This window comes from Pseudophryne corroboree, chromosome 2, assembly GCF_028390025.1.
Source record: "Pseudophryne corroboree isolate aPseCor3 chromosome 2, aPseCor3.hap2, whole genome shotgun sequence".
Lineage (NCBI taxonomy): Eukaryota > Metazoa > Chordata > Amphibia > Anura > Myobatrachidae > Pseudophryne > Pseudophryne corroboree.
In genome coordinates this window covers 772,308,784-772,321,757 of record NC_086445.1, presented here as the reverse complement: position 1 = coordinate 772,321,757, position 12,974 = coordinate 772,308,784, and the positions used below count along the sequence as shown (strand labels likewise).

At 44.7% G+C, this 12,974-nt stretch overlaps 1 long non-coding RNA gene across 1 annotated transcript; it reads right to left on the bottom strand.

Moving 5' to 3' along the window:
* Window positions 1-1,411: 1,411 nt before the first annotated feature.
* On the bottom strand, window positions 1,412-11,686 carry LOC135051205 (uncharacterized). Its single transcript, XR_010242116.1, has 2 exons — window positions 11,430-11,686; window positions 1,412-1,515 (listed from the first exon to the last, which is right to left on the bottom strand). It is a non-coding gene; the product is annotated as an uncharacterized LOC135051205 (long non-coding RNA).
* Between the last annotated feature and the right edge of the window lie 1,288 nt (window positions 11,687-12,974).

The window sequence follows — 12,974 nt, the reverse complement described above, 5'->3', positions numbered from 1 at the left end:
ACACTTGAGGATCTGCGCACATCTCTAATAACAAGGGTCCAAACATGTGATTCATTGTGGATGTAAGAATTAAATGCCTCATTCAGAGATGGATGCAGTACAGTTCTTGCATCTGTGGATTCCCCGCCCCCAAATGGTGACAGGCTGTGGCTTAGGGTGCACTGTGTGTGACGATGCTTGAACCGCTCTGCACATATACACGACAGGTCTTGTGCATGTGCAGGTGCCTCACCATCAGAGATATGCGCAAACCAGAATTAGGTGAACCACAGCTGCTTTTTGCATGTGATATATTTGGACCAATAGGAATAAATCATTTTTTTATTTTGTATTTAATTTTGCATCTGATTCTATAAGTGATTTTGAAATGGATATCATAACCGGACACAAAACCACTCTGCAATCTGGCTGGCCCATTATGTACATATAGCACTTATCCTTGTGTATCAGTGCCTGTTTCCCTGTAGATTGTAAACTTGCAAGCAGGGCCTTTTTACCTCTATGTCTGTTTGTTATTACCCAGTTTTGTTCTATTACTGCTGTTCTAACTGAAAAATGCAATGGAATATGCTGCGCTATATAAGAAACTGTTAATACCAAATTCAATTTTTAAATCATTTTCATAATTAAATATTAGTAAATGTGGGATTTGATGAGTGACAAAGAATGTCAATTTGATGCTATTTCAGTCGATTTAACTCAAACTTAATATTTTATAAAAAATAGAACTTTAATAAACACACCCCTTGCTCTTATTGTTTTAGCTATGCTCCCTTCTAATTAAAATGTGTGCTCTCTGATCAAGGCCCTCCTTCATCTTTGTTTGCAGGTCTTCATTCATTTTGTCCATCTTGTAAGTCCTAGCTACATGTATATCCTATTTTCCCACTAATTAATAATAATAATAATAATAATAATAATAACAATCAAGTTTATTTCCACTACCTGTAGAGTGGATTCTCTGCTGCGCCTAGGCACACCAAGGTTTATTAGCATAAACCCTTCATCTATTGTTCTCAGTTGCAATACAATACAGAGAACAATACAGCAAGGGATTAAGTCTGACTGCCCTGGCTCAATTAATCCTATTAAAGGCAAAAATAAAGATGGCTCCATCTGTATATGACACATACTGTATTAGGAAAAATGTTTTCTGGCTGTTAGAGTTCCAAATAAGTTCTAAGCTAATCTATTGATGGGTTTGTCAAATGTTTATAATTATATATTGATGTAGTATCTATTATACACTGTATGTGTGTGTGCTTAATATCAATGAGTTATTGTGTAGAGAGTAATCATTTACATTTATGTTATCATACAGTAGGCATAATTCCCTGGAGCACCCATCGTTATATCAACTTTATCAAGTTATCTTTAACAACCTTCAGTATGAAGTCAAGCAAAACTAGCAAAATTGTAAAACATTTTAATACAGTGTTAAAACTCTTGTGTGATTGATTATTTCCTCACAATGAATTTAGATTCCTCTGTGTAGACACTGAAAGTCTCATGAATCTGGAAGAAAAAAAAGTCAAGATAGTATAGCAGCCATCTGGGCTTTAAAAAACAGCTGTTACAGAAAATGACTATAGCATCCACTGCAATATTAGATGTACAAACACAAGTTGAAATAGCATTACCAAATCTTACTTCAGCAGCTGAGGAGAATGCAGTGATATATTAGGCCCTTCAGGGTCTTGCTTGACAGAAATGATATCAGAAACAGTGTTTTAGGAGGCTACAGAGTAATCGCCAAGGAAGGATTCATTGCCAGAAAAAAAGTAATCTAATTTCCGACATGCCCTAGTGTTTCCTTAATGCCTGTACAGCAAACCCATTTTTGTCACAAGAAAAAAGTATGGGGCACACTAAATTAAGCTTAGCTAAAATATTACATATGCTGTACTACAAATAGGAAAACAACATCAATTCTTATCATTGTCCACTATAATTAAAAACTATTATTTATTGTTTTGTGCTTTTTTTGTGATATTGTAGTGAAGCGCCATGATATAGTGGCTTCTAGCCTACCATTATGGGCACCATCGATCACCAACTGATACGTTGTAGTGTCGGGGTTAATAAGATACGCTCCAGTCTTTTGGGGATACTTCTCTCCTTGACTTCTGACAGTATGGAGCTAGGGTAGTTTTAAATATCCAACTAAAGGGTCTATTTAGGAAGTCTTGGAGAAAGATAAAGTACCAGCCAAACAGCTCTTAACTGCTATGTTAAAGGCTTCATGTGAAAAACGACAGGAGCTGGTTTGTTGGTACTTTATCGCTCTTCACTTTATTACTCTATAAGGCTTAGTAAATAGATCCAGAGGCGTAGCTATATCTATGAGGTACTCATAGCACAATTTCCATGAACCCCCCCCCCAGGAGACTACTCTTTTGCAACTGGCCTCCTTTGCAGACTACTCAGAGCACTCCCCCCCCCCCCCATTCCCCCAGGCAGACTACTCTCTACTCAGTAGTCTCTCAGAGCACCATTCGCTGTGTTTTATTTCTTAGCAGTGTGCTGCTGCACTGCAGGCACATCTGGTCTCCCGGCTGTCTCTATCTCTCCTCACTGACTGATACAGGGAAAAGGCATGGCCGCAGTCCAGGGATGTCCCTGCAGGCTCAGTCAACTAGGTGCAGGGGGGGTTGGGCACCAAAGGTAGCCCAGACCCCATAGCAGCTGCACCCCGTGCACCTATTATAGCTAGCCCTTGAATAGGCCTCAGTGAGTGAGTCTTTTATTCCTCCTGGAGGCAATGGGAAAAGGTGCAGTTGTTTCAGACTACAATAATAACCCAGGTTTTGACTTGACCCAGGTTGCAGCTTAGTCTGAAAGAGTCCAAACAGAAAAACCCAGGTTGAGCGACCTGGAATTTCAACCTGGGCAGTGAGCAGGGTAGTTCCTGAGATCGACTCGGGTTATCCAACGCCACTTCCTGACATATCATGAGCAATAAATCAAGAAAACAGTGCAGAGAGACACAGCATGGTGTAGTGGAGTGATGAGGTCAGAAAGCTTCTGTGCATCAGGGGGAGGAGGAAATTAACAAGCAGATGACAGGCACAGTCAAAGACGATGTTGTGTACAAAATTATTGTCAAGCTGCTGGAAGCCATAGGAATCCCCAGGACACAACAGCAGATTGTAAACCAACTGTAAGACCTGCAAAAGCATTTTATGAGATTCCATGACCACAACAGAATAAAAAGTGGAATCGGCAGCATAGTTTGGCAATGTTATAACTAGAGATGTGCACTTGAAATTTTTCGGGTTTTGTGTTTTGGTTTTGGGTTCGGTTCCGCGGCCGTGTTTTGGGTTCGACCGCGTTTTGGCAAAACCTCACCGAATTTTTTTTGTCGGATTCGGGTGTGTTTTGGATTCGGGTGTTTTTTTCAAAAAACCCTAAAAAACAGCTTAAATCATAGAATTTGGGGGTCATTTTGATCCCAAAGTATTATTAACCTCAAAAACCATAATTTCCACTCATTTTCAGTCTATTCTGAACACCTCACACCTCACAATATTATTTTTAGTCCTAAAATTTGCACCGAGGTCGCTGGATGACTAAGCTAAGCGACCCAAGTGGCCGACACAAACACCTGGCCCATCTAGGAGTGGCACTGCAGTGTCACGCAGGATGGCCCTTCCAAAAAACACTCCCCAAACAGCACATGACGCAAAGAAAAAAAGAGGCGCAATGAGGTAGCTGTGTGAGTAAGATAAGCGACCCTAGTGGCCGACACAAACACCTGGCCCATCTAGGAGTGGCACTGCAGTGTCACGCAGGATGGCCCTTCCAAAAAACACTCCCCAAACAGCACATGACGCAAAGAAAAAAAGAGGCGCAATGAGGTAGCTGTGTGAGTAAGCTAAGCGACCCTAGTGGCCGACACAAACACCTGGCCCATCTAGGAGTGGCACTGCAGTGTCACGCAGGATGGCCCTTCCAAAAAACACTCCCCAAACAGCACATGACGCAAAGAAAAAAAGAGGCGCAATGAGGTAGCTGTGTGAGTAAGCTAAGCGACCCTAGTGGCCGACACAAACACCTGGCCCATCTAGGAGTGGCACCGCAGTGTCACGCAGGATGGCCCTTCCAAAAAAACACTCCCCAAACAGCACATGACGCAAAGAAAAAAAGAGGCGCAATGAGGTAGCTGTGTGAGTAAGCTAAGCGACCCTAGTGGCCGACACAAATACCTGGCCCATCTAGGAGTGGCACTGCAGTGTCACGCAGGATGGCCCTTCCAAAAAACACTCCCCAAACAGCACATGACGCAAAGAAAAATGAAAGAAAAAAGAGGTGCAAGATGGAATTGTCCTTGGGCCCTCCCACCCACCCTTATGTTGTATAAACAGGACATGCACACTTTAACCAACCCATCATTTCAGTGACAGGGTCTGCCACACGACTGTGACTGAAATGACGGGTTGGTTTGGACCCCCACCAAAAAAGAAGCAATTAATCTCTCCTTGCACAAACTGGCTCTACAGAGGCAAGATGTCCACCTCATCATCATCCTCCGATATATCACTGTGTACATCCCCCTCCTCACAGATTATCAATTCGTCACCACTGGAATCCACCATCTCAGCTCCCTGTGTACTTTGTGGAGGCAATTGCTGCTGGTCAATGTCTCCACGGAGGAATTGATTATAATTCATTTTAATGAACATCATCTTCTCCACATTTTCTGGAAGTAACCTCGTACGCCGATTGCTGACAAGGTGAGCGGCGGCACTAAACACTCTTTCGGAGTACACACTTGTGGGAGGGCAACTTAGGTAGAATAAAGCCAGTTTGTGCAAGGGCCTCCAAATTGCCTCTTTTTCCTGCCAGTATAAGTACGGACTGTCTGACGTGCCTACTTGGATGCGGTCACTCATATAATCCTCCACCATTCTTTCAATGGGGAGAGAATCATATGCAGTGCCAGTAGACGACATGTCCGTAATCGTTGGCAGGTCCTTCAGTCCGGACCAGATGTCAGCATCAGCAGTCACTCCAGACTGCCCTGCATCACCGCCAGCGGGTGGGCTCGGAATTCTGAGCCTTTTCCTCGCACCCCCAGTTGCGGGAGAATGTGAAGGAGGAGATGTTGACAGGTCGCGTTCCGCTTGACTTGACAATTTTCTCACCAGCAGGTCTTTGAACCCCAGCAGACTTGTGTCTGCCGGAAAGAGAGATCCAAGGTAGGTTTTAAATCTAGGATCGAGCACGGTGGCCAAAATGTAGTGCTCTGATTTCAACAGATTGACCACCCGTGAATCCTTGTTAAGCGAATTAAGGGCTCCATCCACAAGTCCCACATGCCTAGCGGAATCGCTCTGTGTTAGCTCCTCCTTCAATGTCTCCAGCTTCTTCTGCAAAAGCCTGATGAGGGGAATGACCTGACTCAGGCTGGCAGTGTCTGAACTGACTTCACGTGTGGCAAGTTCAAAGGGCAGCAGAACCTTGCACAACGTTGAAATCATTCTCCACTGCGCTTGAGACAGGTGCATTCCACCTCCTATATCGTGCTCAATTGTATAGGCTTGAATGGCCTTTTGCTGCTCCTCCAACCTCTGAAGCATATATAGGGTTGAATTCCACCTCGTTACCACTTCTTGCTTCAGATGATGGCAGGGCAGGTTCAGGCGTTTTTGGTGGTGCTCCAGTCTTCTGTACGTGGTGCCTGTACGCCGAAAGTGTCCCGCAATTCTTCTGGCCACCGACAGCATCTCTTGCACGCCCCTCTCGTTTTTTAAATAATTCTGCACCACCAAATTCAAGGTATGTGCAAAACATGGGACGTGCTGGAATTTGCCCATATTTAATGCACACACAATATTGCTGGCGTTGTCCGATGCCACAAATCCACAGGAGAGTCCAATTGGGGTAAGCCATTCCGCAATGATCTTCCTCAGTTGCCGTAAGAGGTTTTCAGCTGTGTGCGTATTCTGGAAACCGGTGATACAAAGCGTAGCCTGCCTAGGAAAGAGTTGGCGTTTGCGAGATGTTGGCGGGAGTCCATACATCTACCCAGTGGGCTGTCACAGTCATATAGTCCTGACCCTGCCCTGCTCCACTTGTCCACATGTCCGTGGTTAAGTGGACATTGGGTACAGCTGCATTTTTTAGGACACTGGTGACTCTTTTTCTGAGGTCTGTGTACATTTTCGGTATCGCCTGCCTAGAGAAATGGAACCTAGATGGTATTTGGTACCGGGGACACAGTACCTCCAACAAGTCTCTAGTTAGCTGTGCAGTAATGATGGATACCGGAACCACGTTTATCACCACCCAGGATGCCAAGGTCTCAGTTATCCGCTTTGCAGCAGGATGACTGCTGTGATATTTCATCTTCCTCGCAAAGGACTGTTGGACAGTCAATTGCTTGGTGGAAGTAGTAAAAGTGGTCTTACGACTTCCCCTCTGGGATGACCATCGACTCCCAGCAGCAACAACAGCAGCGCCAGCAGCAGTAGGCGTTACACGCAAGGATGCATCGGAGGAATCCCAGGCAGGAGAGGACTCGTCAGAATTGCCAGTGACATGGCCTGCAGGACTATTGGCATTCCTGGGGAAGGAGGAAATTGACACTGAGGGAGTTGGTGGGGTGGTTTGCGTGAGCTTGGTTACAAGAGGAAGGGATTTACTGGTCAGTGGACTGCTTCCGCTGTCGCCCAAAGTTTTTGAACTTGTCACTGACTTATTATGAATGCGCTGCAGGTAACGTATAAGGGAGGATGTTCCGAGGTGGTTAACGTCCTTACCCCTACTTATTACAGCTTGACAAAGGCAACACACGGCTTGACAAATGTTGTCCGCATTTCTGTTGAAATACTTCCACACCGAAGAGCTGATTTTTTTGGTATTTTCACCAGGCATGTCAATGGCCATATTCCTCCCACGGACAACAGGTGTCTCCCCGGGTGCCTGACTTAAACAAACCACCTCACCATCAGAATCCTCCTTGTCAATTTCCTCCCCAGTGCCAGCAACACCCATATCCTCCTCATCCTGGTGTACTTCAACACTGACATCTTCAATCTGACTATCAGGAACTGGACTGCGGGTGCTCCTTCCAGCACTTGCAGGGGGCGTGCAAATGGTGGAAGGCGCATGCTCTTCACGTCCAGTGTTGGGAAGGTCAGGCATCGCAACCGACACAATTGGACTCTCCTTGTGGATTTGGGATTTCGAAGAACGCACAGTTCTTTGCTGTGCTTTTGCCAGCTTGAGTCTTTTCATTTTTCTAGCGAGAGGCTGAGTGCTTCCATCCTCATGTGAAGCTGAACCACTAGCCATGAACATAGGCCAGGGCCTCAGCCGTTCCTTGCCACTCCGTGTGGTAAATGGCATATTGGCAAGTTTACGCTTCTCCTCCGACAATTTTATTTTAGATTTTTGAGTCCTTTTTTTACTGATATTTGGTGTTTTGGATTTTACATGCTCTGTACTATGACATTGGGCATCGGCCTTGGCAGACGACGTTGATGGAATTTCATCGTCTCGGCCATGACTAGTGGCAGCAGCTTCAGCACGAGGTGGAAGTCGTTCTTGATCTTTCCCTATTTTTGGAACCTCAACATTTTTGTTCTCCATATTTTAATAGGCACAACTAAAAGGCACCTCAGGTAAACAATGGAGATGGATGGATACTAGTATACTTATGGATGGACGAGCGACTGCCGACACAGAGGTAGCTACAGCCGTGGACTACCGTACTGTGTCTGCTGCTAATATAGACTGGATGATAATGAGATAAAAATAAAATATATATATATATCACACTAGTACTGCAGCCGGACAGGTATATATATTATGTAATGACGGACCTGCTGGACACTTTCTGTCAGCACTGCAGACTCCTAAAGTAAGCTACTAGTATCAAGAAGATAGAAAAAAAAACCACGGGTAGGTGGTATACAATTATGGATGGACGAGCGACTGCCGACACAGAGGTAGCTACAGCCGTGGACTACCGTATTGTGTCTGCTGCTAATATAGACTGGATGATAATGAGATAAAAATAAAATATATATATATCACACTAGTACTGCAGCCGGACAGGTATATATATTATGTAATGACGGACCTGCTGGACACTGTCTGTCAGCACTGCAGACTCCTAAAGTAAGCTACTAGTATCAAGAAGATAGAAAAAAAAACCACGGGTAGGTGGTATACAATTATGGATGGACGAGCGACTGCCGACACAGAGGTAGCTACAGCCGTGGACTACCGTACTGTGTCTGCTGCTAATATAGACTGGATGATAATGAGATTAAAAAAAAATATATATATATATATATATCACACTAGTACTGCAGCCGGACAGGTATATATATTATGTAATGACGGACCTGCTGGACACTGTCTGTCAGCACTGCAGACTCCTAAAGTAAGCTACTAGTATCAAGAAGATAGAAAAAAAAACCACGGGTAGGTGGTATACAATTATGGATGGACGAGCGACTGCCGACACAGAGGTAGCTACAGCCGTGGACTACCGTACTGTGTCTGCTGCTAATATAGACTGGATGATAATGAGATAAAAATAAAATATATATATATATATATCACACTAGTACTGCAGCCGGACAGGTATATATATTATGTAATGACGGACCTGCTGGACACTGTCTGTCAGCACTGCAGACTCCTAAAGTAAGCTACTAGTATCAAGAAGATAGAAAAAAAAACCACGGGTAGGTGGTATACAATTATGGATGGACGAGCGACTGCCGACACAGAGGTAGCTACAGCCGTGGACTACCGTACTGTGTCTGCTGCTAATATAGACTGGATGATAATGAGATAAAAATAAAATATATATATATATCACACTAGTACTGCAGCCGGACAGGTATATATATTATGTAATGACGGACCTGCTGGACACTGTCTGTCAGCACTGCAGACTCCTAAAGTAAGCTACTAGTATCAAGAAGATAGAAAAAAAAACCACGGGTAGGTGGTATACAATTATGGATGGACGAGCGACTGCCGACACAGAGGTAGCTACAGCCGTGGACTACCGTACTGTGTCTGCTGCTAATATAGACTGGATGATAATGAGATAAAATTAAAATATATATATATATATCACACTAGTACTGCAGCTGGACAGGTATATATTATGTAATGACGGACCTGCTGGACACTGTCTGCAGAATGCGTTTATAAAAACACCACACGAGTGTTTAACTTTTTCAGGCAGACAATCACAATATACTGGTGGTCAGCAGACAATCACAATATACTGGTGGTCAGTGGTCACTGGTCAGTCACACTGGCAGTGGCACTCTGGCAGCAAAAGTGTGCACTGTACTTAAAATATGTACTCCTGCTATAACTGCTCCCCAGTCTCCCCCACAATTAAGCTGTGTGAGCAGTGAGCACTCAGCACAGTCAGATAATGATATACAGTATTACATATGATGCAGCACACTGGGCTGAGCACAGATATGGTATGTGACTGTGTCACACTGTGTATCGTTTTTTTTTCAGGCAGAGAACGGATTAATTAAACTGGTGGTGGTCACTGGTCACTGGTCACACTATCAGCAAGTAGTACTCCGTCCTAAGCAGACAATCACAATATACTGGTGGTCAGTGTGGTCACTGGTCAGTCACACTGGCAGTGTGGCACTCTGGCAGCAAAAGTGTGCACTGTACTTAAAATATAATATTTATGTACTCCTGCTCTAACTGCTCCCCAGTCTCCCCCACAACTAAGCTGTGTGAGCAGTGAGCACTCAGCACAGTCAGATATACAGTATTACATATGATGATGCAGCACACTGAGGCTTAGCACAGATATGGTATGTGACTGTGTCACACTGTGTATCGTTTTTTTTCAGGCAGAGAACGGATTAATTAAACTGGTGGTCAATGGTCACTTGTCACACTATCAGCAAGTAGTAGTACTCCAGTCCTAATATGCTCCCCAAAATTAGTAAATAGTGTCTCTAACTCTCTACTCTCTTCTCTATAAACGGAGAGGACGCCAGCCACGTCCTCTCCCTATCAATCTCAATGCACGTGTGAAAATGGCGGCGACGCGCGGCTCCTTATATAGAATCCGAGTCTCGCGATAGAATTCGAGCCTCGCGAGAATCCGACAGCGGGATGATGACGTTCGGGCGCGCTCGGGTTAGCCGAGCAAGGCGGGAATGTTCGAACCTGCCTCGGACCCGTGTAAAAAGGCTGAAGTTCGGGGGGTTCGGATTCCGAGGAACCGAACCCGCTCATCACTAGTTATAACCTGTGCACCAGCATCTTTGCACATACAGCTCTATGCAATCCCCTTAGCCTGTCATCCAGTTCACACTTTATTGCTGATAAAGGCATCCAGGATACACAAACCAGCCTCCCAAGCAGTCAAGTCTGCCCGTTAATAGCTGACGAGACAACAGACACCAGAAAGCACAAAACATCCACCCATGATGACAGCATATCTGTGACCATCGAGGAAGTTGTGAAGATGCAGGCCACTGACAGTGGGACATTGCAAACTGCTGAGACCCCAGCAATGCAGAAAGCAGTAAGTAGCATACTTAAATATAACACACATAGGGCCTAATTCAAGGTTGATTGCAAAATATAATTTTCCCTAATGGGCAAAACCATGTGCACTGAAGGTGGGGCAGATATAACATGTGCAGAGAGAGTTAGATTTGGGTGGGTTATTTTGTTTCTGTGTAGGGTAAATACTGGCAGTTTTATTTTTACAATGCAGTTCAGAATTCAGTTTGAACATACCCCACCCAAATCTATCTCTCTCTGCACATGCTATATCAGGGCCTAATTCAGATCTGATCGCTGGGCTGCGTTTTTTGGTGTCCTGCGATGAGATAGTCGCCGCCTACAGGAGGAGTGTATTTTCGCCATGCAAGTGTGCGATCGCATGTGTAGCTGAGCTGCAAAAATCCACTTTGTGCAGTCTGTGCGCAACCCAGGACTTAATCCCCCAGTACGATGAGAACGGAGTGTGCTAAAAAAAACGCAGGCGTGCCAGGCAAAAACGCAGGAGTAGCTGGAGAAATGGGGGAGTGGCTGGCCAAACGCAGGGCATGTTTGTGACGTCAAACCAGGAACTAAAACAGACTGCAGTCATCGCAAGATAGGAGTAGGTCTGGAGCTACTCAGAAACGGCATGAAATTTTTCCAGTGCAGTTCTGCTAATCTTTCGGTCGCACTTCTGCTAAGCTAAGTTACACTCCCAGAGGGCGGCGGCTTAGCGTTTGCACTGCTGCTAAAAGCAGATAGCGAGCGATCAACTCGGAATGAGGGCCCATATGCCTATGTTATTAATGAATTACTTTGAAAGGGTCACTCTCCCTCAAGTATGGACTGCTTGGTACTGAGGTGTGCGGTGCAGTGCTTAATTGCAATTCCTCTTGTGAAGCTTTCAAGTGTTACAAGTCCTCCATCACCTTATAAGACAGCTCCTGCTTCGCCTCTCAGTCTGAATTGCTCGTGCACCAGATGATGGGACTTCAGTGGAATGTTCTGCCTGCTTCTGTCACTCATAGCCAGGCTGCTCCCCTGGCCTTGCCTTATCTGAGGATGCTGGTAATTTGATTTTATTATACTTTTCAAGGGATTTATGGGGCAGAATAGAAGCCTGTCAACACTTCTCTGAGACACAGCGCAGCTCCTTCCCTTTCCACCATTACCTCAGAGCTCCCCTGTACCAACTGCCACTGTCTTTAAACTGTCTCCTCCCAGACCACCTGACTTTGGTCATGTGACCTTTTCAGCAATTGCTGTGGGTACTTGAAGTTATACAGTATTGTATACTGTATATAGATATATTTTTTGGTGGGTATCACATTCTGAACTAATCGCAATTACTAAAACTAATTATGAACTAAATCTGAATTACCCCCTCTGTCTCCCCTGCAGTGCATATGGTTTTGCCCATTAGAGGAAAATGTTGTTTTGCAATCAACCTTGAATTAGGCCCTTCAAACACTATAGAGGAAAAGAGTGGAGGAGTTACCCATGGCAACCAGACAGCTTTTACCTATCAAGTTTAAAGAATATACTTGCTAAATTCTACCGTAATACAGATAGGTTGCCATGGGCAACTTCTCTATTGGCCCACTTCTCCATTCTTTTCACTGCTTCATACAGTACATTTACCCCTAAATTAAATGTAACCATCCTAAACTCAAAGAACCCCTTTTAATGGTAAAAGTACAGTGAAAAAACAACAACTGCATCTGCCGCAGAGTGTAGCTAGTGTGTAGGTGGGAGAATGTCACAAACACGTTTGCTAACACCACTGCTATTTTTATATATGCTTACTACTTATTTTAATAATTTTTGTTGTTTCTTAACTTTGCATTATTTACAATTCCACAAAAGACGAAGAAACTAAATAAAACAGAGTAATACCCCTTTTTCCATCTGACGATGCGGGTCGCAGCCGAAAGCCTGACACTTGTGCTACCCGGCTGCGACCCGCATCGGCCCCTCTCTTATCAGCAGTCACTATCCTGGCATATTGCTGGTTTGGTGACGCTGCTGGTGACGCGGCAATGGCGGCGCTGGGAGATAACATGATCTCCCAGCGCCACCCTTCCATACAGTGTAAATGGGAGCCGTGTCGCATCGACACGGCTTCCGTTTACACTACACCTTACCCGGATCATTCCCGTGTCCTACCCAGGTAGCTACCCGGGTAGGATTCCCAGGTCACTTGATCCGGGTTTTCCTGAGGGAGCTGTTTCCCCTAGCAAAAAACACAGGTAAATGCGCGCTCCCATGCGTTTCCCCGTGTTTTTTGATCTAGTGGAAAGGGGTATAAGTGGCCAGTGTCATAACAACAGTCCTCATTAAACAACAGCATGAAATGGACTCTGTATTGTCCACACAGGAGGACGCATGGCTCAACAGGTTTCTAGATTACAAGCGCCAAATACAAGAGTCATTCATATCCCAGCTGATGACAATGCAGGAAAGCATTATAAGGG